General features: G+C 40.4%; 1 protein-coding gene and 1 long non-coding RNA gene across 6 annotated transcripts in view; both read right to left on the bottom strand.

Moving 5' to 3' along the window:
* sox6 (SRY-box transcription factor 6) overlaps positions 1-23,798 on the bottom strand; it is a 419,745-nt gene that overhangs the window by 106,509 nt on the left and 289,438 nt on the right. The gene's annotated exons all lie outside the window — the stretch shown is intronic.
* LOC117528588 lies at positions 8,439-20,549 on the bottom strand. Its single transcript, XR_004565823.1, has 3 exons — positions 20,539-20,549; positions 15,776-15,782; positions 8,439-8,564 (listed from the first exon to the last, which is right to left on the bottom strand). It is a non-coding gene; the product is annotated as an uncharacterized LOC117528588 (long non-coding RNA).

Consider the following 23,798-nt stretch of genomic DNA (forward strand, 5'->3'; position numbering starts at 1 on the left):
CTGCGCTGTATATCCGCCGTTATCCGCTGATATCCGCAACTGACGGGGTACTGCGGCTTGGCAGCGGACTGGGACAGTGTGTAAAATGGATATATCGCATGTCTAGCATGTCCACATCACAAACTAAAATAATTTGTGGACAATTTGCGAATGCATAACAAACACTCCACGTAAACCCAAAGCAGACATCAACATACCTGCCAGTCAGTGCCAGTCCAGCTGTGGTAACGTACAGATGTAGTTATGGAGCCCAAAAACGGCATCCAACAACATAAAAGCGCACTGACACGAGCATGTTTTGCTTCATGCAGCAGCACGACCTGGGTCGTGATGATCCCACCCGCTGTGTTCACAACTGGATGCCGTTCTTTGTTCTACCGGCTGCCACGTGCTCTGCACTGAATACTGTGTATATAAAATAATTATTTTGTGGCGTATTAATCATGTTTTCTGCAAATTCGCTGTTGAAAATGGCTCTAATCACTTCCTGAATCACAGAGGAGGCTGCAGCGTGAACAGCTACAGAAAACAAACTGCAGAAAACATTTTGAGCCGTCTAAAAAATTAATTATTTGACTTGTTTACATTGTCAAGGCTTGATAAAACAGTTGCGTGTTTTTTTGGTTCTTGTCTGCAGCTGTTAAAGTATGTTTATAACAGAATTAACTTCTTGTTATAATCGTTCAGACGAGCTGTGCTCTGGTGTGATCCGCTGACATCACCACTCGCCCTGTTCAATGCTTGTTTACTCCAATCAACTTGTTCAAGTCCAGCAAATGCTCCAGAGGCTGTGGTGTTGGTGTGAACAGTGATGCCGAAAGGCCCGAGTGCATTTCATTTATGACCGCAATGCAGATGCTGTGCATGCGCAACACGTGTGCAATGCACTGTCAATACATCTGTAATACCTCCGTGATAATAGCAATGCTCAATACATGCATTATACATCCGTGACCGTTTGTCAAATATTCACTGTACATTATGAATATATCCATGATTCATCCTGGGACATTTGTCATTTTTGGCCACTTTTGTTGCGGATGACAGCGAATGCCCAACATTTGTATACTCAATTCATGCGCAATTGATCCTCTCCCCAGTGGGACTGGGCCTTTAGTTATGTTCACTTACTTTTTCTCTTTGAGTTAAACAGCTCTGACAAGTTTTGGATTGTCAACTCAACTGTATTAGTTTTAAAAAGTTAAACTTACAATAACTTTGTGTATTGACTATCTGAGATTTGTAGTTGTTGATTGTACTTGGGTTTATAGGTTATCAATTGTAAAAAAGAAAGGAAGACGTGACTGACAAATGACAGCGAGAGAATAAAAGCTGCTTTGACTTAAGAATTTGAAAGCTGCCTTCACACACACACACATACACAACCCCAATTCCAAGGAAGTTGGGACATTGTGTAAAATGTAATTAAAAACAAAATACGATTTGCAAATCCTCTTCAACCTATATTCAATTGAATACACCACAACAACAAGATATTAAATGTTCAAACTCACACACACACTCATCTTCAACCGCTTAGTCCAATTAAGGGTCGCGGGGGGCTGGAGCCTATCCCAGCAGTCATAGAGCATGAGGCGGGGTACACACAGGACAGGACACCAGTCTGTCACAGGGCCACAAACAGACAAACAAACACAGTCACACCTACAGACAATTTAAAGATTCCAATCCACCTGACCCACATGTCTTTGGATGTGGGAGGAAACCAGAGCACTTGGAGGAAACCCACATAAACACAGGGAGAACATGCAAACTCCACACAGAAAGGCCACAGGTGGTAAATGAACCCATGACCTTCTCGCTGTGAGGCAACAGTGCTAACCACTAAGCCACCGTGCTGCACTAATGTTCAAACTGATGAACTTTATTGTTTTTGTGCAAATATTTGCTCATTTTGAAATGGATGCCTGCAACATGTTTCAAAAAAGCTGGGACAGTGTTATGTTTAACACTGTATTACATCACCTTTCCTTCAAATAACACTCAGTAAGCTTTGTAGGTGGAATTCTTTCCCATTCTTGCTTGATTTACGACTTCAGTTGTTCAACAGTCCGGGGTCTCCGTTGTCGTATTTTGCACTTCATAATGCGCCACACATTTTCAATGGGCGACAGGTCTGGACTACAGGCAGGCCAGTCTAGTACCCGCACTCCGAAGTCTAGTACTTTACTACAAAGCCACGCTGTTGTAACACGTGCAGAATGTGGCTTGGTATTGTCTTGCTGAAATAAGCAGGGACGTCCCTGAAAAAGACGTTGCTTGAATGGCAGCATGTGTTGCTCCAAAACCTGGATGTACCTTTCAGCATTGATGGTGCCATCGCAGATGTGTAATTCCATGCCATGGGCACTAACACACCCCTATACCATCACAGATGCTGGCTTTTGAACTTTGCACTGGTAACAATCTGGATGGAATTTTTCTTCTTTTGTCCAGAGGACACGACGTCCATGATTTCCAAAAACAATTTGAAATGTGGACTTATCAGACCACAACACAGTTTTCCACTTTACGACTGTCCATTTCAAATGAGCTTGGGCCCAGAGAAGGCGGCGGTGTTTCTGGATGTTGTTGATGTACGGCTTTCACTTTGCATGGTAGAGTTTTAACTTGCACTTGTAGATGTAGCGACAAACTGTGTTAACTGACAATGGTTTTCTGAAGTGTTCCTGAGCCCACGTGGTAAGATCCTTTACACAATGATACTAGTTTTTAATGCTGTGTTGCCTGAGGGATTGAAGGTCACGGGCATTCAATGTTGGTTTCCGGCCTTGCCGCTACATGTAGAAAGTTCTCCAGATTCTCTGAAACTTCTGATTATATTATGGACTGTAGATGATGGAATCCCTAAATTCCTTGCAATTCAATGTTGAAAAACATTGTTCTTAAACTGTTGGACTGTTTTTTCATGCAGTTGTTCACAAAGTGATGACCCTCGCCCCATCTTTGCATTTGAATGGCTGAGTCTTTTGGGGATGCTCCTTTTATACCCAATCATGACACTCACAATTAGTGTCCTCAGTTCCCAAACGCTTATTGAGTGTTGTTAGAAGGAAAGGTGATGTAACACAGTGGTAAACATACCACTGTCCCAACTTTTTTGAAACGTGTTGCAGGCATCCATTTCAAAATGAGCAAATATTTGTATTTGTGCATTCAACTGAATATAGGTTGAAGAGGATTTGCAAATCACTGTATCCTGTTTTTATTTAATTATTTTACACAACGCCCCAACTTCATTGGAATTGGGGCTGTATGTCTGTTTGTATATATATATATATATATATATATATATATATATGTGTGTGTGTGTGTGTGTTAATGGACAACAGCTGTATGACAGACCTTAAAGGTTTAATTGTTGATCAAACACACCAACACACAAACAAACACACACTAAATAACATAAATAACAAAACAATAAATAAATAAGACCAGAGTTCCTGTTCAGATTTTGTGTAAATATTTTACAAAGTCCTGACAGCTCCCACAATATGAATAATAAAAAGTGTTCAAACAATATAAAACAGCACAATATTATACAAATACAGAATCTCAAAGTTACAGTGCAAGTTTAACTCAAAGTCAGTCCCAGTGACAGCAAATATTTTTTTCCTTTTTTCAACAACTTAAATGGAAATGGTACGGAAGCATATTGCATTCACTGGATAAAAAAATAGACCACTGATCTCGTAATTTCGAGATCTCGTAATTACGAGATCGGGATCTCATAATTACGAGATCAGGTGTCGAGATCAGCTTCCCCGTATGCGCACTTCTTCAATGATCAGTGGGCATGATGGCGCTGTCGCAATTAATCTGCTGTTACCACCTTCTCGGTCTGAGACACTGGGAAATACTGATATTTCTTAAAAATGAGGATGATATTAATATTAGTATGTCAACACTGCAGGCATCTCAAGTCGTTGGGATTGTACCGGCGGAAAGCCCAGTCTGACGTGCTGGACGTCGCTCTCTTTCTTACGTACAGAAGCTCTGAGCTGCCAAGCCCTAATATATATTTGGCTCAGTATCATGCAATTACGTGAAAAGTTTCATATTATAACGTGATATTTATCATGTTATAATGTGATACTTATCACGTTATTTCGTCATATGAAATTATCATGTTATTTCATGATGCGGTATTTTCACGTTATAACGAGAAATTATCACGTTATAACAAGAAATTATGCTCCACGTCGCTGTAATTATGAGATCAAGCTATTGTTTTTATTTATCTATTTTCTGTGTGTGTGTGTGTGTGTGTGTGTGTGTGTGTGTGTGTGTGTGTGTGTGTGTGTGTGTGTGTGTGTAATCGCTTCCGTACTTCCAGTCCAAGTGTGAGAATGCCCGAGTCATAATCGAAAATAGGCCAATTTGTAACCTCCGATACTGCATTGTGATCCACACCACGGCGCGCACAAAGTGTGGATTTCCCACTAAACTGTTGCTGGATGAATGAAACTCCTCCAGCGAGGCGAGGCACAGCTCGGGCACACAGACTGGCATGTGCCCGGATGGGAGTGAGCTCCGCTGTGTCCCTCAGTGATCGGTGGGTCTGTGTGAGTGAAAGCTGGAAGTCGCCCCGTGCTCCTCCCTGGACATTCATCCGGGAGCACTTCAGGGGGAAAATCCACACTTTGTGTTTGATTATAGTGTGTTATCATCGGCTGAGCTCAGCTCACGTCTGTGCTGAGGGACTGGAAGTACGGAAGTATATACATAAAACTATTTAGACACCTGATCTTTTCTCATAATTACGAGATCCTGATCTCGTTATTATGAGATCAGGATCTCGTAATTACGAGAAAAGATCTCATAATTATGAAATATTTTCTCAGAATTATGAGATCCTGATGTCGTAATTACGAGAAAAGATTTCATAATTACGAGATCTTTTCTCGTAATTACGAGATCAAGATCTCGTAATCACGAGATCAGTGGTCAAAAATTTTTTCATCCAGTGAATGCAATACGCTTCCGTAAAATGGTGCTGTGGTTAGTGAATATTTTTTCGTTGTATTTGGTAACAATGGGCCTTTCGGAGAAATTTAGTTTGGTGCACTAAAATGTTATCCAAATCTAAATCTACCTTAACTGTCTACCTTGTAACAACTGCTCGCCCATCATGGCATCATGCTGCTCAGCAACAAATAGAGACATCACATTAAATCTCTATTTCAGTGGGATTTCTTCTCTACGTGTATCTTTAATTTATACAGTTATTTTAAAATATACACTACATATTTATAGTATATAGTGTATGAAGCTCCTGGGTTGTTTATTGCTATGTTACACATAGTAAATCAATGATAATAATAATAATAATAATAGTATATTATTAAATAATATTGTATTTTTTCAAAGTATTTGAACCTGATTATTATTATCATTATCATTATTATTTATTGTGTACAAAAATGTCTTTAAAATGGCAATAAAAGTGGACAATTAAGTGTCTGGGGTGGGCGGCTTTCCCACCCCTCGCTCCTGTGTTTCCACCCCTGTACCAGATGCCTGCGGAGTGTGTGTGCAGCTGCAGAGAAAGAGTTCGCTGTCTGTTCTTATCGACTGCCTGCCCTCAAACAGCAACACAGATGATCTGAAATAGACTTATTGTGTATTTAAAGTGAAGCAGTGTGTTTGTGTGTGAAAAAACACACGGCGCTGTGTGTTGACCCCTGGAAACATTGGACTTGTCCAATTCGGGCAAGGTAGTGAAGGATCTGTGCTGTCCAATTACTCGTCTTGGACACACGGACAAGCATTAATGTTGAGGGCAGTATTGTTGAAATTTTTTTTAGGTTTGGCAGCAGCGCTGCTCCAGCAAGTGATACCCTCATACCATCGATATGACCTATGCTAAAAGCCAGCTCTGTCCATACATACATACATACATACATACACACACATATATATACACATATATATACAGTGAGGAAAATAAGTATCTGAACACCCTGCGATTTTACAAGTTCTCCCACTTAGAAATCATGGAGGGGTCTGAAATTTTCATCTTAGGTGCATGTCCACTGTGAGAGACATAATCTAAAAAAAAAATCCGGAAATCACAAAGTATGATTTTTTTATAATTTATTTGTATGTTACCGCTGCAAATAAGTATTTGAACACCTGTGAAAATCAATGTTAATATTTGGTACAGTAGCCTTTGTTTGCAATTACAGAGGTCAAACGTTTCCTGTAGTTTTTCACCAGGTTTGCACACACTGCAGCAGGGATTTTGGTCCACTCCTCCATACAGATCTTCTCCACATCCTGTCCTGCAGGATTTTAAACCATGACAGCATCATGTGTTACTAATGTAATCTTTGTGACTGTGGTCCCAGCTCTCTTCAGGTCATTGACCAGGTCCTCCTGTGTAGTTCTGAGCTTTCTCAGAATCATCCTTATCCCACAAAGTGAGATCTTGCATGGAATCCCAGACCGAGGGAGATTGACAATCATCTTATGTTTCTTCCACTTTCTAATAAATAATCATAACAGTTGTTGTCTCCTACCAAGCTGCTTGCCTGTTGTCCTGTAGTCCATCCCAGTCTTGTGCAGTCTACAGTTTTGTCCCTGGTGTCCTTAGACAGCTCTTTGGTCTTGGCTATGGTGGACAGGTTGGAGTGTGATTGATTGAGTGTGTGAACAGGTGTCTTTTATACAGGTAACAAGTTCAAACAGGTGCAATTAATACAGGCAAAGAGTGCAGAATAAGAGGGCTTCTTAAAGAAAAATTAACAGGTCTATGAGAGCCAGAATTCTTGCTGGTTGGTAGGTGTTCAAATGCTTATTTGCAGCAGTAACATACAAATAAATGATTAAAAAAAATCATATATTATGATTTCCAGATTTTTTTTTTTTTTTTTAATTATGTCTCTCACAGTGGACATGCACCTAAGATGAAAATTTCAGACCCCTCCATGATTTCTAAGTGGGAGAACTTGCAAAACCGCAGGGTGTTCAAATACTTATTTTCCTCACTGTGTGTATGTATATATATATATATATATATATATATATATACGAGGTCTATTAGAAAAGTATCGGACCTTATTATTTTTTCAAAAACCATATGGATTTGAATCACGTGTGATTACATCAGACATGCTTGAACCCTCGTGGGCATGCGAGAGTTTTTTCACGCCTGTCGGTTACGTCATTCGCCTGTGGGCAGTCTTTGAGTGAGGAGTGGCCCACCCTCTCGTCGATTTTTTCATTGTTTAGGAATGGCTCAGAGACTGCTGCTTTGTTTGATCAAATTTTTTTCAAAACTGTAAGGCACAACTGAGTGGACAACATTCGACAAATTCAGCTGGTTTTCGGTAAAAATTTTAATGGCTAATGAGAGATTTTGGTCTGGTAGTGTCACCGTAAGGACGGCCCACGGCGCCCTGCGCTTCGAGGCGGCAGCGTCTCGCCGTTTCAAGTTGAAAACTTCCACATTTCAGGCTCTGTTGATCCAGGAAGTCGTCAGAGAACAGAGAACTTTCAGAAGAAGTCGGCATGAGGAGTTTATTCGGACATTCCATTGTTAACGGACATTTTGTAATGAAAGAACGTGCGGGCAGAGTCGCATGTCGGGCTGGACCCGACCACAGGGGGTCGCGACAGGAAAAACACCTTAACGGGCAAGTTGGAACATGCCCAAGCTGTTAAACAATTTCTCAGTTACTCACTTGTTGAAAGCCATCAAAAGCCACCTGAATTTTACAAATGGTTTTCAACACGGAGGTGTTTTTCCTGTCGCGGCGCACACAGATATGCCGAGTCGTCACGGAAACTCGGCGAATTTGCGCGCACGTCTTTCATTAAAAAATGTCCTTAAACAGTGGAATGTCCGCATAAAGTCCTCATGCCGGCCTCTTCTGAATCGTCTCTGTTCTCTCACGACGTCCTGGGTGAATTAAGCCTTAAATTAGGATGTTTTCAGGTCGAAACAGGCCGACGACGGCGCCTGGAGGCGCTGCACGACGTCCTGCTCTGTGGGAAGTCCTTACACCAACAGAAACACCCCCTAATCTCTCATCAGCCGTTAAACTTTTCACCGAAAACCAGCTTAATTTCTCGAATAGTGTCCACTCGGATATTCCTCACAGGTCCAGAAAAAATGTTGATAAAGCAACGCGCGCCGTCTGGAGCAGCGTGTGAAACAAAGGAATTCAGCCGAGAGGGCGGGACCACATCTCACTCAAGGCCTGCCCACAGGGAAATGACGTCACCGACACACATGAAAAAACTCACTCATGCGCACGAGGGTTCAAGCATGATTGGTGTAATCGCATGTCATTCAAATCCATATAGTTAAAAAAAATAATAAAAGGGTCGGTTTATTATCTAATAGACCTCGTATATATATATATATATATATATATAGGTTTCACAATACACCTTACAGTGCAATGGGACCCGGAATAGTAAAATTCACCCCACCCGCCTACCTCCAGTAGCCCTGCACCACCCCTGGGGGACCTGTTGTGTTACAAGGATGCAGGCACACAGGGAGCCCCCACTAAGTCAACAAAGGGACATAGCTACTGGAAAACCCTCACAGGCAAGCTAGACAAATACTAACCAGACACAGCCTTGGCCCATTACGTTCCATTTGGTCTTACATGCCCCCGAAAGGATCTCAGCCAGTCTTTCCCAGCTGCCAGTGGGGCTTAGTTGTGCTCAAATGTTTACATACCCGAGCAGAATTTTTTTTTTTTGGGGGGGGGGGGGTAGCCTTTTATTGTCAAACAACTGTGTTTACTCTTTTAAAATCATTATGACAACAGAAACTACTCAAATGACCCTGATCAAACATTTACATATGCCTGTTCTTAATACCGTGTATTGCCCCCTTTAACATCAGTGACAGCTTGGAGTCTTTTCTGGTAGTTGGGATTTGAACCTTCCCCAAGGTGTCTTAATGATTTTCCTTTCTGGAGGGGATTTAAACCAAGGATCCTCTGGTCTCAAGCCATTATTTAACTGCTGGACCATCACTTCCCTAAGTTACAGTAAGACACATGATGTGTGCTTCCAGTAATGGTCTGTTATGTGACAGTAAAGCAAGACAGCGTGACAGGGAAGGAGATGGTCCAATTTGTTATAATATGCTTTCCTACAACTACTCTCGCCATAATCCATCCACTTGGGTCCACACTGCACTTGCATCCCTCAAATGCCTTGTCTTTTTGCTAAATATTACCACATATCGCTATAAATTACAGATGACTATTCAATGTTTTGCATCACGGTGTGTCCCCACACCACAAATTTTTTGAACATGTTTGAAACTTTCCCGATAGCTCATAGTGACCTACAATGTTACTTTTACCACCTATTAACACCCATTACACCCCATTTCAGGGGACTGGGGTTTTTGCACCATGCGTGAAAAATCTGTAATGGGAGATTGACTGCAATACCATAAAAAGTTTGTCTGTCAGCAAAGATATTCAAACTAAATTTGTGGGTTAATTTGAATCATAAGTTTAAGTTTACCACTTTCACTAACTTAAGTTGATCCATCTGTTGCGTTAAAGATGAGTAAACTTTTTAACAATTCTGCAGCTACTTCATTTACATTTAATTTTTTTCCAACATTTTCTCAGACAATAATTAAATTACACAATGTAAAAGACAAATACAAAACACATACAGTAACTATAGTATATGCTGAGACATGACAAAATGCATCATATAGTGCATTTATTATTATTTTTTCTCCTTCATCCTCAGATGTAAATGATACAATTTCATCTGGGATATTGACTTTCATTGTTATTATTAGTTTTAAATATGGAACAAAATATACAGGACTCACTGAGCCAAGACATAGCATAATGTGTACTGAAGGGGAAATAAATGGATTGAGTTTGAATGGTTGTGATTTGCAGTAATGAGCTCTGCGCATTAAAGTTTAATTTACAGCAACTAATGTCAGGGAAAAGAAAATCAAATTCACAGGAGCAAGGTGGCAACAGATATCGGCAGTTAGCTGAGCTGTCAATTAACAGCCAGCACAGTGTCTCAGCACATGGTAACTTTTTTCTTAATAAGACAGAAGAAAGCATAAAGGAGTATGCAGCTAGAAAAACGTAGATAGTGTGGTGTGAGTGCGTGTGTGTGTGTGTGTGTGGCTTTAAATCCCCCTCTAATACTCCAAACCCAACCCCCCACTTTTAGACTTACCCTCAAGTTCATCTAAGTATGGGCTGAGTGCCCGGGATATTTCTATTGCCAAGATGATCTTGAGGAGTCAGAGAATGAAGCGGAGCAGATGTGAACGGGGCACTCGGGCAGCGTCCTCCCTTCTCCTCGTAAATACAGCAGCATTGTTGTGCTGGCACTGCTCTCCCTTTGTCTTAGCACCGCTAAGTACTGGATAATGTCATTTCACACCATCTGCCCCCAGGCTTCATTAAAGATACATGAATGGGCTATCTTATGAGGAACAGGTGCTATTGTTTGTCCCTCAAGACCCCGCACTAAGGATCTGACTCGGAATACTTGAAGAGGAGCATCTGTAGTGATCAGTCAGACAGACTTGGCTGAGGCCCCCGTCTCTGCCAGTAGCGCTCCAACAGAGGTTTCCGGGGGAACTCAGACGTCTTGCAACATGTATCATCAATTCAGATGACCTGATGAAGTCTGGAGCAGGCCAACACGCAATCTGTTTCTCTCTCAAGGAGACATTGCAATTTGATAAATAGGACCAACGTGTACTCGTCCTGTAAGTACGATACTGAGGATGATGTACAAGCTGTTTTATGGACGAGAGAATTGAAATCTCCATGTGTTTGTTTTTGTTGTTGTTAAAAGATGGATTTTCTTCTTTTTCACATTTATTTCAGTCACACTTTCTGCAATCAAATGATTTAATGTAGCATCCTGTACCTTGTGTTTTCAAAATGTGGGTCTCTGGATTTGAGATGAAAAAGAAGTCAGCAGGTTGCAGGGCTTTTTATTATTGCACTCGCTTTCTTCAGAGAAACCTGCTTGCTTAGAGGCGATCTGATTCTGTTCACTCTTTCAAATTCTCACTTATATGGCAGCTTTCTCTTTAACTGATAACTGTTGTGTGTTATTGGCAATTCTTATGACTAACATTCATTAAACTGAGCAGCAACAAGATTTTTCTTGCATGGCGTTTTTCAATGGATTTTAGTTAACTTGGGGGTGCTGAATCTGAATGTGGTGTTAGTTTTTTCCAATCACATCACGTTTTTGAGATATGAAAACATATTTCTCGTATCAAGCATTGAAGCAAAAGCTGCAGTCTCACACACCTCTTCAGCACCATAAACGATATTACAGCTCTTGTTCAGATTTCGCAAATCTGGTTAAAAACGATGCTTTTGAAGCTGCTTTTGTGCACGATTAATGGCGTCAAACCCATGAGTGAATGTGCAACTTTTACGTAATCCATCAATACAGACCATGGAGATTGCAAAAAAATGTGATGTGACAGAGGAAATCTGAGCTCAAGTTCAAATTCAGCACCCCAAAATTACCCAAAATCAGTTCTCAAAGTCCATGCAAGAAAAAAAACATATTTTTTAGCTGACCAGTGTTACAAGCCTTGGTGTGTTAGGATTTACCAGGCTTCATATACTTAAATTTTGTATTAGTAAAGACCACACTATCTAGCATATCGATCTATCGTGCACAGTGTAAAGTGCACAATGTCAGAACATTTGGGGCATGAGCAAGTCATTTTTTGCTATTTATGGAGTGCGCAATGGGAGTGCAAAATAGGCCACAGAGTGCGAAGGAGTTGTATTTGGTGAATTAATTAGCACTGGGTGTGTATTTGGCACAACATGAATTAAGCTATTTAGATTGTTGTTCTTCCTGCCCTTTAAAAGCCACAGTGAGCTGGGACATGGTGCACAGCTATGTCAACAGTGGACTCAATGAGAGGTTTTCTGACAAGTTACAAGCAACAGACACAAACTGTGAACTGTAGGGATGTCGGAAAAAATCGATTCACATCCGAATCGCAGTTTTTATATATTACGATTCTGAATCGATCCAAAATGTCCAAGAATCGACTTTTAAAATTTTTTTACACATTTTCTTGCTTACTCGCTGCGTGTACTGTTTGTCAGGCAACAGCTTCCATACTACAGCGTCCCTGCGGGGAGGGGGGGTCTGGCGTGCTTCAAACACTCATGAGCTGCAGAGTTCAGTGGCTGTAGCTTAGCATGGTGGACAAAGAGCTAATTCAGCCAGCACCGTCTTTGCTGAAGGCAAATGTTTGGGCATTTTGGATTTTATTATTTGCTGCAAAAGACGGAGCTTGACATGACTTGTGCAGTGTGCAAAATCTGCAAAATGAAAGTCAAGTACTTCGGAAACACTTCAAATCCACAAGCCCACATGCTATGCCATCACCCAGCGCTAAAAGAAGCGGAGCAGCGGTATCTGCCGACTACTGACCAGCGCTTCACTAAACTGCCAGCCAACTCCGAACAAGCAAAGCAGATAAGTAAATTTACATCTAGAATCACTTGATTAACCTTGTAAAGTTGCATTTTCTTAAACATAAACATTTTTTAAGTATTTTAACTATTTCTCAGAGCTCTTTGAATCGAAAATCGATTCTGAATCGAATCGCCACCCCAAGAATCGGAATCGAATTGAATCGTGAGTTGTTGTACGATTCACATCCTAGTGAACAGCCACCAAAGCCCCTGATAAGAACTAATGAAGTACCAATTTGAACTGTACTTTTATATTATTGATTACTGTTATTTTGTTTAATTGTTGTTTTACCTTCAATTTTGTTGCACTATTTTGCAATTGTGGGCTACACCAGTAAAAACTAATTGCTTTGAATTAATTATGTGATACTGACAATCAAATACCACACAACAGTTTACATAATATTTAAAATTTGTTATATCTGAGTATTATGGATGATTACTAAATGGAAATAATATATTATATACATGGGAAATCTAATGAAAAGCAGTAACATTAGCTCAATTGATGATCTTCTGTTTTACAATCACAAGCAAAGAGCTCAATTACAACTGTAATGTGTCAACACATAAAGTATTTTTTTTAACATAGGAAGTGATGACCCCTTCATAACACTTACAGCTCACGTGATTTGCACGTGCCAAAACATCTTAATTTAATTAATTATTTAATTTTTTAAAGTCATATTCATTTATTTGTTGACTTTAGAAGGGGTGGTGTCAAAATGGTTAGCACACTTGGTTTCAGAGCTCAAGGTTCCCGGTTCAAACCCCACTCCTGCTGCATTTCTCCATGTAATGTGAAGCTGCGTCAGGAAGGGCATCAAGTGCAACACTTGTGTCAAATCAACATGCAGATGCACCTCACATCTTCTGTAGCGACCCCAAGTAAAAAAAAGCAAGGGAGCAGCAGTACTGAAATGCATTTATACAGATATTTTCAATATTCTATTGAAAACTACTCCTTTTTGAACAAGTTCCACTTTAAAAATAAATAAATAAATTTGGAATACATTGAAAATGTCTCTGTAGACTTTTGCTTTTCACAGATGGCAGCAAAAGTGATGTACAGGCATCTGGCTACATCACACGAGCAAGCAGATCCAAAAAAAAGGCTGAGCACAAATGGAGACGTACAGGGCATTACAGGACTCACTTGGGTCCCTGTCAACACCCATGTTCCTCACTGTCTGTTATATTCTCTGCAATGTACCCTGGAGGCCTGCAGAGCCCCGCTGGCTCTCCTCTGGAACCTCTACGCGCTGATCCGCACTCACGTTTGCCACTCAAAACGACCTCAACACGCTACGTGAAGGAAACATGGAGAGCTGTTTGATCTGCCAGAATCGGTCAGCATTAACATACAATAATGCAAAAAGAGGGTAAAGATGAAAAACAGCATATTTTCCACCGTTTTTTGAACTCAAAAACCCTGGTGAGGTGCTGAGTGTAAGACCCGATTAATTACACTTGACTCACTTGCTCTTGATTTATTTGTTTTAAAATGTAAAAACCTCTTCATGTATGAGACAAACTCAAATGGCAAGAAAGTCTTAATTCTATGCAATAATTTGAGCTGCATGATGGCATCCTTTTTTTCATTACAGAAAAATGAGAAACTGTTTTTAAAGAGGTTTGATTTTTCAAAAATTACTGAATGTAAAGAAACACTTTCACTGTCAGATCTGCCCCCGCCCCTGTCTCCCCCTCCATATTCTTTGGGAGAACTTTTCTAATTTCTCCCAGAGAGGACAGACTCCAGCTGTTGCTGTGAGAAGCGGCAGTTCGCACGTAGCTCCCTCCTGCTCCGCACAGAGCTGCACACCAAACGGCTGTGAGGAGAAATCACCTTTTGTGATCCATTGGAAGGGAAAGCGATATTTGAGGAAGCTGGCAATCTGGCTTCATCCCAACTGCAGGGCACGCACTAAAACTGACACCAGACAGCAGGATATGTTTAACACCCGCCACTGTGTACACAGCCCGCTGGGCGGATTCTGCACTGAAGCCTAACCAGGAGAAAAATCACTAGTGGAGACTCACTGTGCTGCAGAGTCCTCCGTGTTACTTTAAAAAAAAAAAAAAAAAAACTTTGTCTCCAAGAAACAGGCACACACTTCTTTAAGTACAGGCCACTTACTGGTCACAATAAACAAACAAACATATTCAACAGTTGTGACACTGACACTGTGACACGGGGCAGACACAGAAGCCAAGATGCCTGTAGATAAACTGATACATCAATAGTTTTAAGCTGCAGGATACTGCCTTTGAATCAAAGCTTTCATATCAGCACCAAAAGAGACTGAAGCACATTATCCCTGCTCATCTGCTCCAGAAATGAACACAACTGCAGCAGACGAGGGTAAAAACAGAAGAGACGTTCAGGTCACCAACAAAGGGCTCTTGTCCTGCATCTTGAGTCCTTGTATGACACTCCCAAACTCAATCAACTCTTCCTGAAAGAGCAAAAACTGGCATCTAAAGGCCTTAAAAATTCCTTCAATATTTTGCCTGAGTGTTTGGTGTATGGTACTAACTGTTTGCACACTGCTGTTGTGTGTACTGAGTATACCCGGCACTGTTCAGAATAAAGTGCCACAAATCTAGACCCTTGAGTGAGGTCAAGCTATCTGCAGGGAATAACCAATAGATGGCTTTTTGTTCCACTATTTCCTTGCACAGTAAAAGAACAGTAAGTAAGAGAACAGCTATGCCGATATATGTCTATATTCACATGACAGCAATGTAAAGCAGGGGAGCCCAACCCAACCCACGACAAATCTCTCCACTTCACCCTTGCGGGTGCCACCCCCTCCCCAAAACTCATTGCTCATCCTGATTTCATTGGAATTCTGGATAAAACAGCAGGCTACTATTTGCTTAAACACACTGGCTGGCATTTAGAAGATCTCTGCACCGTGCTCTAATTGAATTTGCTTTCAGTATTAAATGTTGGATGAGGAAGGCTTGACCTCATATGACTTAAATTGTCAAAAATAAATAAAACTGCTAAAATCACAAGGGAGCCAGCGTATTTGAGGGAAATCAAAGCTATGCACTCGATGGAAAAAATACAATTTTGAGTTAAAATAAAAATCTCTTGATATTATATGTGATCTGTTGTATACATGCAGCCATAGTAAGCCAGTTGTTTAAACTAACTTGAATGTTGTAAAGCCTAATTACAATTATGTTGTATAAAAAGTGCATGCCACAGTGTTATAACTACACAGAAACACAGGTAGTACCGGGACCCTAAAGACTTGGACCTTTGTTCTACTGTAACTATATTGCATTGTCAAACACCTACATCCAGTGACCTTGTGAGCTCTTCCCAGGCTATGCCCAATCTCAAAAGAGTAAGGAACAACGGACATGAAAGTCTCTGCAAGATCAAGACAGTTTCACATCATACACATACATTTCTAATGGCCGAGTCCAGGAATTCATTGAAAGCCTGGATGTTAGTATTGATCCAGGAGAAGCGTCAACCTGGACACTACGATTCCTTGCTCAGCTTCTCAAAAATTAAAATAGGAGTACCCATGGATTCAGCAAAAATCATAGTATTGTCCATAATGTCAAGGTCAGAAAACCTTTCGTCCATTACATGTATCTTATAAGTACCTTACCGATAACTATTATTATTTCCTCTAACTATGGAGAGGTCAACATGACACATCAGCTGAAGGTGCTGCCCAGGAAACTTGCAATCTTCAAGAGTTGCCGAAGAAAGTCTGAAATAAGTCAGAGTGCTACAGTCCAAATTAGTGCTAAACTAGGCCATGTGCGAGAGCTGCTTAAGGGAGCCATGCATATGAACAAAAGTACACGTACAGTATTTCCCCTCTGGGATTCAAGTCAATGTGCCAATTTCACGAAACTGACTAAACAGAGGTGATAATATCACAGGCATCAATAGCCTTAACTGGTTTAGTCTCAATAGGGTTTTTTGTTTGTTTGTTTGAACTCTTTGTTTGTTTGAACTGACACTGTAATATAGACTGTGAAAACTGAACGTTTTACACATGACTATGTTATTGTGTGTTTTCAGACGCTATGCAGAAATGTGGTAATTTGAACACATTTAAATGTGTAATGTCTCAACATGTAACATGCAGAATTCACATTTAGCATTCTCACCATAGGTGAACTATGCCACAATCCACTTGGAACGGCATTGCATATCGCCTTTTTTTTTAACTGGACCCAAGTTTGCATGTCTGCAGGATCACACCTCTTCAAACGAACTGAACTCTCTGAGTAAACGGACCACGGGCCAACTGAAACGGACCAAACAGACCAAACAGTGTAAGTGTGAAAGCACCCCAACGGATCAGGTTCTCACACACAGGCTCTTTGTTACATATGCAGCAACAGAAAAAAAAAAAAAAAATCTGCGTAAAGATTCAATCCAGCACTTTGTGCACGTCAGCACACAATCCTGTGTTTCACCTTCAAAATACACAGTCAATACACAATACACAGTGATCTCAATCTTAGATTTTCAAAGAATGGGCTCTTTTTGTGTGGGGGAGGGGGTGTGCACACGTAAGTATATTCGCTCGTGGTCTGGCCATAAAATGAAGGTTTGCATAAGATGGCCAAATCCTTGGGGATTCCCTCAAACGGCATGTGTAATGACGAGAAAGAAGAGAAGAGACATAAACAAACCTAAGTGGGTTTGGGGCCAGCATCATTATCCCGTGTATACATCCTCGCTGTATGGAAATAGGAATAAGTGAAGTGCTTTAAACCCTCATTGCAGGGGGGCGAGTGAGGTCTGAAAGAACATTTGACATGGACAAGTCAGATAGCCAGCTACATAACATGCGAGTGAATGGAGTAATGGTGAGTACGAAATAGAGGAATTTAAATGTGTGAAGCTCATGAAATAACATGGCTGCAAAGGTTTGAAACATCACATCTCCAACAGCAGCCAGCAAGCAGGGAGACACACAACTGCCTGCTGATGGTGTGTCTTACAATTCAGTTTTTCATTCCCTGTGTTATTCAGGATAAAGCAGTTTAATTACCTTTGCCAAGGAGGCTATGCTTTCACCCACGTCTTTGTTTGTTTGTTAGCAGGTTTACGCAAAAACTACTCATCCAACTTTTGAAACTTGACGAAAGGGTGGCGTATGTGTTTGTTTGTTTGTTTGTTTGGGGGGCGGGGGGTTACTTTAAAAGAGTAGGGGAAAATTCATGGATCAGCCACCTTCATCAGATAACATAAAACATAAAATTGGGGATCCAATTTTGTTTTGGGGTTTTTTTGGGGGGGGGTTGTAAAGAAACAAACAAACCAACAGACAAACAAACATACACGGGTTTAAACATAACCTCTTTGGTGAAGGTAAATAATAACAATAAAAACAAGAGCAATCCGAGATTTCTGACATCTACCAATCCGGATTCGGATCACCTGCAAAATTCAGTGGAGTTTTTCATGCCCTAATATCTGTCTATCTGTGATGCACATTTGGTGAGAATTTGTGAAGCAGTTTTGATGTAATCCTATATAAAGTGAATTCTTGATCCACAATTGGGATCCAGGTGACCTCCAAAATTTAATGGAGTCGTCCATGACATAATATCTATCTGTGGTGAGATTTGATTTGTTGGTGGGGCTATGCGCTCTCTGAGTCCCTTTCTAGCTTTATTTATATAGTGACTTAAAATTTTAGTGCTCTGCTTACAGATTCACTGGGATTCTATGAATATAATTTTTATGAGGAAGATGATCAGTCTAATTGTGTAATGGTATTGTCGGCACTGCGGCTGTGTTTCCCCTCTGTTCCAGACTGTGTCCCAGCTGCTGGGGTCAGAGAAAACAACGGCGTCCTTTCTGTTGTTCAACAGAGGGCAGCCTTTAAGGAGGGGTGACTTAATTAGAGGCATAAGTGTGCTGCTGAGACATTCGGTAAGACTCACATATCAACAGCAGACTAATAACAAGCAAAAAAAAAAAAGTTAAATATGTTCTAAGTGAAGAAAGAGCAGAGGAAATATGAATATGTCGTGGCTAAGCAATGCATCAAATTGAATGTTTGAGGATGAAATTTTATATTTTTGCAAAGGTGGCTTTGCCTAAGTTAAAGAAAACACACAATACAATTCCACAATTCTAGTCAGGACAAACTCGTTTATTCATTGTGTTGGGTCAGTAAAGGCTTGGACTCTCCTCCGCTATGAAACAAAAAGCTCTTTTTTTGCATTTGCCAGGGGTTGAATGCTTTGCTTTACCGCCTGGCTTAAGAAAACACGTACCCCTTTCTCCCCGCCGGCTGCCCGTACACAGTAGATCCCATTAATGCTGCTCCTTCTCCCAGCGAGCGTGCCCACTGCCGAGGACGGCGGCCACGCAAAGCCAGCGCACAGACAAAACAGTTTGCACAACATTAGCAGAGACAACACAGCGGGCATCAAGGGGAGAGAGGAAGCTGAATGACATCACACTGGAGGATGTGTTCTGCCTCAACTGATGTTTTCTTTGCCACGGTTTAGGTACAATAGATGTTAAGTGTTGGAGTGCTGAGTTAATCAGGCAAGGTCTGTAGAGCTCCAAACAGGTGCCTTCAGCTGGGATAAAAACAAGTCAGGCTTATTTGGCACTATGATGAATTTTAAAAGAAATCTATAATATATTTGCAGGCTAAAAGTCATATGAGTCGTCTCAGGTGTGACCAGATTACAGCAGGAATGGTGGTGTCCTTAGTCCTGCTTATAAAATGATACAATATTTATCCAGATACATGGACTATGATTCAGGAACATTACTTTTTAATTTGGAATGATTTATTCCGATGCAATTCAATTTGGTGCAATATGATGCTATCCTATACAATTCTTTGTTTAATATGGTCATTAATTTCCATGACTAGTGCAGTGCCCGTAGGAGGTTTGTATTCCTATAGAGAACTGGGAGCTTAAGTAGATTTCTCATGGATGGTCATATGAGGCTGTGTTTGAAGGTGAGATGTACAAAGAGGTGTACTTATGTTATATTATATCATTATTTTAATACAGTATTTCATTTTTTTAATCAGGTTTTTTATCAATTATATGAAAATAAAAGGATCCCTATTAAACAGGTTATTGGAAGAGACTCAGACAAAATTAAACAGAACATTTAGAATATTTAGAATAGAACAGCAAATCCTCAATACTCCACCACTTGAACACAATTTATTTAAACTTGAACTCACAGCAAATATAAGATTTTATTCGGCTTATGTACTTACTGAAATGTTGTATAAATAGTGGGAAATTTGTGATGTTAGCAAAAAGAAAAAAAAAACAATTTTAGCTAATGTTTCCTCAGTGTTGCCAAGTTAAACTCAGTCACAAGTAACACTGACAGCATGCGTTTCGCAGTAAAAGCATTTGCCGGGATGTTGGCGTTAAACGTTTTATTGTGAAATGATGCAAGCAACATGAACTTTCTGATGTTGTATCTGATCTGTAATATTGCTACCAGTAACATCAGCGAGCCACGCCATCTTGGAAGTATGAATGTCACAGCGTTAATCAAAATAAAGGTTTCAAAATAATTCCGGGCACGTCCCATTGGGAGGAGGCCCCGGGGAAGACCCAGGACACGCTGGAGGGACTACATCTCTTGGCTGGCTTGGGAATGCCTTGGGGTTCCCCCGGAAGAGCTGGGGGAGGTGTGTGTGGATCGGGAGGTCTGGGCAGCTTTGCTTGAGCTGCTGCCCCCGCGACCCGACTCCGGATAAAGCGGAAGAAAATGGATGGATGGATGAATAGTTTCAAAATAATGATTTTGAAAATTAAATCCCAAAATTTTCATAATAAAGGATGCATATCATCGTGGCATGTGCAAGCCATGTCCGATAGCTGAGGTTGATCTGACAAAAGATATCCAAGCCACATACTCGCACTCACACAGACACTTCTTGCTTTATAGATAGATGAATCAAAATAAGCCAAAAGTGGCATTTTTTAATCTTCAAATATATATTTCATAACAAACCAACCAAGAAGGTTTATAATGTTAAAATCAATCAACTGACTGGTTTGGAGTACATTTAGATTAATACAGGGGTCTGTTTATCAATGTATCTATATTATAATAGCCAAGTGGCCTCTGTGTGTGTGTGTGTGTGTGTGTGTGTGTGTGTGTGTGTGTGTGTGTGTGTGTGTGTGTGTGTGTGTGTGTGTGTGTGTGTGTGTGTGTGTGTGTGTGTGTGTGTGTGTGTGTGTGTGTGTATGGCTTCAATCACACAAAAACTGGGGAGAGCTGACATTTGCCATTTGGCATTCTTATGTATTTTGGGTCAAGGATGAATGCTGCAAAAATGGAAAGTTGATAGGACAAATATTTATGGAGACATTACCTTTTTTTTTTTCTTTTTTTTTTGCTAACCAATAAACAATGGATGCTGTGCTGCAATGCACCATGGGAGTTCGGGGTTTTGAGGTTTTAAATGTTGTTATTATGGTTTATGTTAGTTTAACAGTGTTGTCAGTGTAACTGATTTATTGTGTTTTTGTAGCTCAATTGGTTTTATCAGTTTAGATAAATCTCATGTTGGTATTACCTTGAGTAACTTAAGTTTAAACGACCATGAGTGAAATGTTTTGTGGATTCAATGTCTTCAGCCACGGTCTTTGTTTGTCAAATCAAACCACCTGCTTACAGCAGCTGTGTGTGCAACTTCGATCAGGAACAAACGGAGCACAGCTGACATTTGCTATTTGGTATGCTTATGTATTTTGGGTCAAAGATGAATGGTGCCATATTAAAAGCTTGAGTGTAAGTGCATATAACTGTAAATATGTTAAAATTACACGGAAGACACAAGACAACAAAACAAGTGAAAACACTTACTTCCATTGTGGTCCATTTAAAAATCAAATGACAAAATAGAAGTAATAATAAAATAAAAATAACAATAGTAATGATAATAATAGTGTGTATATGATAACAACAACCTAAATAATTTATGAATATATTAAGACAGTAAATTTAACATTAAAAATTACATAATAAACAGGAAATAAAAGAGTTGAGTTCCTCTTCTAAAAATTGTTGAGGTCTAAGGTTCTAAAAACATTCTGGACTCACATGCCATTCCAACTCATTGCTTAACCCCTTAACGCCTGAGTTTATATAGCTGTATATAAAAAAAATGTTTTGTGTGTGTTTTTACCTTTAAGTAGATGGTAAATAATGTTGAGATTATTAATTTCACTTTTGCACAAAAAATAAATAGTAATTTTGGTATTTTCGTAATAATTTATGTTATAATGTTATAATAATAATAATGGTATGTTGCAAATTTGCGACAACAGGCATACTGGTCAATTTGGTATGTTGCAATTTTGAGTAAAATATTGCAGCATATATGCGACAATAGGCGTTAAGGGGTTAATTTATTACCACCTTTGAAAAATGTCAGCTACTTATTTTATAAACACTACCCAATCTAGAGCCCGTGGATCCCCATGGGCAACAAACTAGTTTGTATTTATATCTATAATTTTAAAATCCAGCCCATTCTCTCACTATTAGATTGTGATACTATCACAAAATGTCATAGATTTTCATGAAGGGGTTGTCTAACCCTAATCCTAACCATAACCACAACCATAACAGTAACCCAATTGCGCATGGCGGGTCTGCAAACCACCACTCCCACGCCCCCATTCATGATTTTTATTTCATGATGTTATCTCAAAATTAATTTCTGATCCTATCACAAAAACTCCTACTTTTCGTGATGGTATTATGAACTAAAAAATTAAATCACAATTCGTGATGGAATCATGAAATACCCATGAGGTTGTTGGTCATTTGGCTGCTCCTGGTTCTGATCGGGGTTGCCACAGCAGATACAGCCAGATCTGCATTGGTAGTTGGCACAAGTTTTACGCCGGATGCCCTTCCTGACGCAACTCCAGTTTTACCTGGAGTAACACACACAGCCGCTGGTGTTCCAAAGAGGTCTCCCAGCCAAGTACTAACCAGATCCTGCTCTGCTTAGCTTCTGAGATCTGACGGGATCAGGCTGACACAGAGCAGACCAGCTGCGAAATGCCCATAAGGTATGGCTGTTAAAATCCATGTTTGATTCATATTGGTTAATTGTTGTACCCCCTAGGCACAGAACTGTACAATGGAGATATTTGATATAAATTTACCTCTATATACTTAACAGTAAAAGGTAGATAAAATAGATTTTGCACAATACAAGGTCTATTAGAAAAGTATCCAACCTTATTATTTTTTTCAATTCCTCCGCACATCTGTCTCAATGTGCTGAAAAAGTGCTGATGTCCACATCTTTTCACAATTCCTGTGCTAGCCCGATGACATCCCGGATAAAACACAGTGTCCAGTTTGGAAATGAACGGCACATTCCACTGTTACAGGAGTTTTTGTCATGGAAAGAGGAAAGGAGGCTTCGCGTGTTGCGACGGTGCCGCATGGCGCAAAGCAACGCCGTGATGAAGCCTCACAGGACATGTTCTGGCATGTCCAGGCACATCCACAATTTCTCGGATAATCACTCGATGGAAAAACCACCGACAGCTGTCTGAATGCCATCTCAAAGCCGTCCTGTGAGACTAAAACGGAGGTGGTTTTGTCTCGCTCCAGTAGCGAATCCATCGTGACGCGCGAAGCCTCCGCTCGACTTTCCATGACAAAATCTCTTGTTAAAAGTGAAATCTGCCGGAAAATCATTGATGTCCATCTCTTGTGATAACCAGAGAAATTGCACACGATGGTCACGGATCCAGACAGCCATCCGTTTAGAAATGAAATGGTCGTTCAGCCTGTCGATGGCGGCTTCGGAGCGTGGCGCGCCCCACAGCGACTGGGGGCCGTCCTTAAAGCGATAGTAACAATCCGTAATCTCTTTGAAGCCCATAAAATTTTCACCAAAAACCATCTGAATTTCTCGAATGGTGTCCACTTTCATGTCCCTCACAGTTTCTGAAAAAATTTTGATCAAGCAAAGTGGCAGTCTCTGAGCCATTCCTAAACAATGAAAAAAACGACGAGAGGGGTGGACCACTCCTCACTCAAAGCCTGCTCACAGGCGAATGACGCAACCGACAGGCGTGAAAAAACTCACGCATGCGCACGAAGGTTCAAGCTTGTCTGACGCAATCACACATGATTCAAATCCATATGGTTTTTGAAAAAAATAATAAGGTCGGATACTTTTCTAATAGACCTCGTATGTCCCCTTTAAAATCAACTATGTGTTAACTCCACATCTCATTTGTGATAACTGTTGAAAGGCTGGACATTTGTGTCAT

Source organism: Thalassophryne amazonica, chromosome 2, assembly GCF_902500255.1.
Source record: "Thalassophryne amazonica chromosome 2, fThaAma1.1, whole genome shotgun sequence".
NCBI classification, from domain to species: Eukaryota; Metazoa; Chordata; class Actinopteri; order Batrachoidiformes; family Batrachoididae; genus Thalassophryne; species Thalassophryne amazonica.